Genomic DNA, 5580 nt, shown 5'->3' with positions numbered 1-5580 from the left:
TCACCTCCCTTTGGGTTTATAGCATCAATGCTTGACTTTAGAGTTCATGGAGGCAGCAAGGGTGGACCACTAGGTGTAGAGTGGGGAGGTGTTAGACGGGACAAGACCTCGGCAAGAGTTGCCATGCAATTATCTTGTTTTCTTTGAAATTCCCGCTGTTCTTGGATGAGGGCTTGAAACTTATGCTCCTCATAAGGGAGATTGATGTTAGTGGAAAGGTAATGAGGGCTAGGGTGTCCCAAATATGGTGATGGGTAAGTTGGTTGAGAAGAAGTTGGTGGTGAAAATGGTAAAGGGGTTTAAGGGTATAATGGTTGTGTATCATGTAGAGGGTATGGAGTATGAACATATGGATGGAAAAAAATTATAATGATGATGTGTTCCACTTGGTGTGAGAGGTTAATGGACATTAGGATCATAGGGTCCTTGCCAGGGTCCTTGTTGCCAAGAATTGCTTGCTTGTGACCCTCCTTAGAATTGGCCTCCCATACCTCGATGTGAACCAATGTTGGAATTGCTACTCCCTACAACATGATAGCAACTAGACTCCAAGCCAAAAGGGTGATAACTCATGATGAAAAGAAAAGATAAAACCCAACAATACTAATAGAAGCAATAAACAAATGAATATATACTCTAATTATATTTATTTACCTAGAACTAAACAAACAAGAATGTTAGTTACTACCACTACTTAGATAGAGGCGTGATGAGCGGATAATTTATACACTTTTTGACATTGTTTTTAGTATATTTTTAGTAGGATCTAGTTACTTTTAGGGATGTTTTCATTAGTTTTTATGTTAAATTCACATTTCTGGACTTTACTATGAGTTTGTGTGTTTTTCTGTGATTTCAGGTATTTTCTGACTGAAATTGAGGGACTTGAGCAGAAATCAGATTTAGAGGTTGAAGAAGGACTGCTGATGCTGTTGGATTCTGACCTCCCTGCACTCAAAGTGGATTTTCTGGAGCTACAGAACTCGAAATAGCGCGCTTCTAATTGCGTTGGAAAGTAGACATCCAGGGCTTTCCAGAAATATATAATAGTTTATACTTTGGCCAAGAATAGACGACGTAAACTGGTGTTCAACGCCAGCTTTCTACCCAAATCTGGCGTCCAGCGCCAGAAAAGGATCCAAAACCAGAGTTGAACGCCCAAACTGGCACAAATACTGGCGTTCAACTCCACAAATGGCCTCTGCACGTGCAACACTCAGGCTCAGCCCAAACACACACCAAGTGGGCCCAGGAAGTGGATTTATGCATCAATTACTTACTCATGTAAACCCTAGTGACTAGTTTATTATAAATAGGACCCTTTACTATTGTATTAGACATCTTTGGATTATCTTTGATCAGTTGTATGCTATCCTAGATCACGTTTAGGGGGCTGGCCATCTCGGCCATGCCTGGACCTTTCACTTATGTATTTTCAACGGTAGAGTTTCTACACTCCATAGATTAAGGTGTGGAGCTCTGCTGTTCCTCAAAGATTAATGCAAAGTACTTCTGTTTTCTATTCAACTCATCTTATTTTGCTTCTAAGATATCCATTCACACCCAAGAACGTGATGAAGGTGATGATTATGTGTGACGCTCATCACCATTCTCCCCTATGAACACGTGCCTGACAAACACTTCCGTTCTACATGAAATAAGCTAGAATGAATATCTCTTAGATCTCCTAACCAGAATCTTCGTGGCGTAAGCTAGAATGATGGCGGCATTCAAGAGAATCCGGAAAGTCTAAACCTTGTCTGTGGTATTCCGAGTAGGATTCAATGATTGAATGACTGTGACGAGCTCCGAACTCGCAATTGCAGGGCGTTAGTGACAGACGCAAAAGGATAGTAAATCCTATTCCAGCATGATCGAGAACCGACAGATGAATAGCCGTGCCGTGACAGGGTGCGTGAGCATATTATTCACTGAGAGGATAAGATGAAGCCATTGGCAAGGGTGATGCCTCCAGATGATTAGCCGTGCCGTGACAGGGCATTGGATCATTTTCCCGAGAGATGACCGAAAGTAGCCATTGACAGTGGTGATGTATCACATAAAGCCAGCCATGGAAAGGAGTAAGACTGATTGGATGAAGATAGCAGGAAAGCAGAGGTTCAGAGGAATGAAAAGCATCTCCGTTCGCTTATCTGAAATTCCTACCAATTAATTACATAAGTATTTCTATCCCTTCTTTTATTTATTATTCGAAAACACCATTATCACTTTATATCTGCCTGACTGAGATTTACAAGGTGACCATAGCTTGCTTCATACCAACAATCTTCGTGGGATTCGACCCTTACTCACGTAAGGTATTACTTGGACGACCCAGTGCACTTGCTGGTTAGTTGTATCGAAGTTGTGAACCATGGTATTGGCACCATGTTCTTGGCGCCATTACCAGGGAAAGAAAGAGCCATGAATTTTACATAATTAAAGTGTAATCACGATTACGCGTACCAAGTTGCTCACGTTGCCAGGGATTGTTCGAGCCTGGATATCACAATTTCGTGCACCAAGTTTTTGGCGCCGTTGCCGGGGATTGTTCGAGTTTGGACAACTGACGGTTCATCGTGTTGCTCAGATTAGGTAATTTTCTTTTTATTTTATTTTCAAAAATTTTTCAAAAAAAAAAAACTTTTCAAAAACTTTTCTTTTGTTTTCGAAAAAAATAAAACTATTTTCAAAAAAAAATTTATTCAAAATTTTTAAAATGAATTCTAGTGTTTCATGAAGCATGTGAAGCCTGGCTGGCTGTAAAGCCATGTCTAAATTCTTTTGGACTAAGGCTTCCAAAAGATCAGTTCATGAAATTGGATGAAGAATCAACTGTTACATGTCTGAATCTACATGCTGAAGCTTGGCTGGCCATTGGCCATGTCTAGTGTTTTGGACTGGAGCTTTCATTGAAAGCTTGGCTGGCTAGTGAGCCATGTCTAATTCCTGGACTGAAGCTTTAGACTAAGAATGCAAGATTCCTGGAATTCATATTAAAAATTTTGGAATCCTTATTTTTTTTTCTTTTTCATATAATTTTCGAAAAATACCAAAAAAATTAGAAAATAAAAAAAATCAAAAATATTTTTGTGTTTCTTGTTTGAGTCTTGAGTCATGTTATAAGTTGGTGTCAATTGCATATGCATCTTGCATTTTTTCGAAAATACCATGCATTCATAGTGTTCTTCATGATCTTCAAGTTGTTCTTGGTAAGTCTTCTTGTTTGATCTTGATGATTTTTTGTTTTGTGTCTTTTCATGTTTATCATATGCATTCTTGAATTCTTAGTGCGTAAGCATTAAAGAATTCTAAGTTTGGTGTCTTGCATGTTTTCTTTGCATTAAAAAATTTTTCAAAATTATGTCTATGATGTTCATCTTGACATTCATAGTGTTCTTGGTGTTCATCTTGACATTCATAGCATTCTTGCACGCATTCATTGTTTTTATCTAAAAATTTCATGCATTACATCTTTTTAGTGTTTTTCTCTTGCATCATAAAAATTCAAAAATCAAAAAAATATCTTTCCCTTTTTCTCTCATCAAATTCGAAAATTTGAGTTGACTTTTTCAAAAATTTTTAAAATCAAGTTGTTTCTCATGAGTCAAATCAAATTTTCAATTTGAAAATCTTATCTTTTTCAAAATCTTTTTCAAAAATCAAATCTTTTTCAAAATTCTTGGTTATTTTCAAAAATTCCAAAAATAATTTTCAAAAATCTTTTTCTTATTTTATATCATAATTTTCGAAAATAACATAATCAATTAATGTTTTGATTCAAAAATTTGAAGTTTGTTACTTACTTGTTAAGAAAGATTCAAACTTTAAGTTCTGGAATCATATCTTGTGATTTCTTGTGAATCAAGTCATTAATTGAGATTTTAAAAATCAAATCTTTTTCAAAAACTAATTTCTATCATATCTTTTCAAAAATATCTTCTCATGTTATCTTTTTCAAAAATTTGATTTCAAAATATCTTCTCTAACTTCCTAACTTCCTATCTTTTCAAAATTTGTTTCAACTAACTAATTAACTTTTTGTTTGTTTCTTAACTTTTTCAAAACTACCTAACTAACTCTCTCTCTCTAATTTTCGAAAATATCTTCCCTCTTTTTCAAAATTTCTTTTTAATTAACTAATTATTTTTATTTTTATTTTTATATTTTTTTATTTTTTATTTCAAAAAAAAAATTTCGAAAATTACTAACAGTTTTCAAAAACCATTTTCGAAAATCACTAACTCTTTTTCAAAAATATTTTCGAAAATTCTCCCTCTCCCATCTTATTCTATTTATTCATTCATATCCTAACATCTCATCTCACATCTCTAGCCTCCTCACAGTTGTGTTTCTTTCATTATATTACATTCTTTGTCTCCCCCTCTTTTCTTCTACTCACACAGGGATCCCTATACTGTGGTATAAAGGATCTCTATTATTATTATTATTTTTCTGTGCCTTCTTCTTTGTCATATGAGCAGGAGCAAGGATAAGAACATTCTTGTGGAAGCAGATCCAGAACCTGAAAGGACTCTGAAGAGAAAATTAAGAGAAGCTAAATTACAACAATCCAGAGAAAACCTTTCAGAAATTTTCGAACAGGAAAAGGAGATGGCAGCCGAAAATAATAATAATGTAAGGAAGATGCTTGGTGACTTTACTGCACCTAATTCCAATTTACATGGAAGAAGCATCTCCATTCCTGCCATTGGAGCAAACAACTTTGAGCTGAAACCTCAATTAGTTTCTCTGATGCAGCAGAACTGCAAGTTTCATGGACTTCCATCTGAAGATCCTTTTCAGTTCTTAACTGAATTCTTGCAGATATGTGATACTGTTAAGACTAATGGAGTAGATCCTGAAGTCTACAGGCTCATGCTTTTCCCCTTTGCTGTAAGAGACAGAGCTAGAATGTGGTTGGATTCTCAACCCAAAGACAGCCTGAACTCTTGGGATAAGCTGGTCACGGCTTTCTTAGCCAAGTACTTTCCTCCTCAAAAGCTGAGCAAGCTTAGAGCTGATGTTCAAACCTTCAGACAGAAAGAAGGTGAATCCCTCTATGAAGCTTGGGAAAGATACAAACAGTTGACCAAAAAGTGTCCTTCTGACATGCTTTCAGAATGGACCATCCTGGATATATTCTATGATGGTTTATCTGAGCTATCAAAGATGTCACTGGACACTTCTGCAGGTGGATCCATTCACCTAAAGAAAACGCCTGCAGAAGCTCAAGAACTCATTGACATGGTTGCTAATAACCAGTTCATGTACACTTCTGAAAGGAATCCTGTGAATAATGGGACGCCTATGAAGAATGGAGTTCTTGAAGTTGATACTCTGAATGCCATATTGGCTCAGAATAAAATATTGACTCAGCAAGTCAATATGATCTCTCAGAGTCTGTATGGAATGCAAGCCGCTTCCAATAGTACTCACGAGGCTTCTTATGAAGAAGAAGCTTATGATCCTGAGAACCCTGCAATAGCAGAGGTGAATTACTTAGGTGAACCTTATGGAAACACCTATAACTCATCATGGAGAAATCATCCAAATTTCTCATGGAAGGATCAAAAGCCT

At 36.4% G+C, this 5580-nt stretch overlaps 1 non-coding gene across 1 annotated transcript; it reads right to left on the bottom strand.

The window, feature by feature from the left end:
* Positions 1-5010: 5010 nt before the first annotated feature.
* On the bottom strand, positions 5011-5118 carry LOC112760902 (small nucleolar RNA R71). The gene has a single exon (XR_003181317.1). It is a non-coding gene; the product is annotated as a small nucleolar RNA R71 (small nucleolar RNA).
* Positions 5119-5580: the final 462 nt, after the last annotated feature.

Source organism: Arachis hypogaea, chromosome 16 (assembly GCF_003086295.3).
Source record: "Arachis hypogaea cultivar Tifrunner chromosome 16, arahy.Tifrunner.gnm2.J5K5, whole genome shotgun sequence".
Classification (NCBI taxonomy): Eukaryota; Viridiplantae; Streptophyta; class Magnoliopsida; order Fabales; family Fabaceae; genus Arachis; species Arachis hypogaea.
The sequence above is the reverse complement of the archived record's forward strand: the minus strand, read 5'-3'. Positions and strand labels throughout refer to the sequence as shown.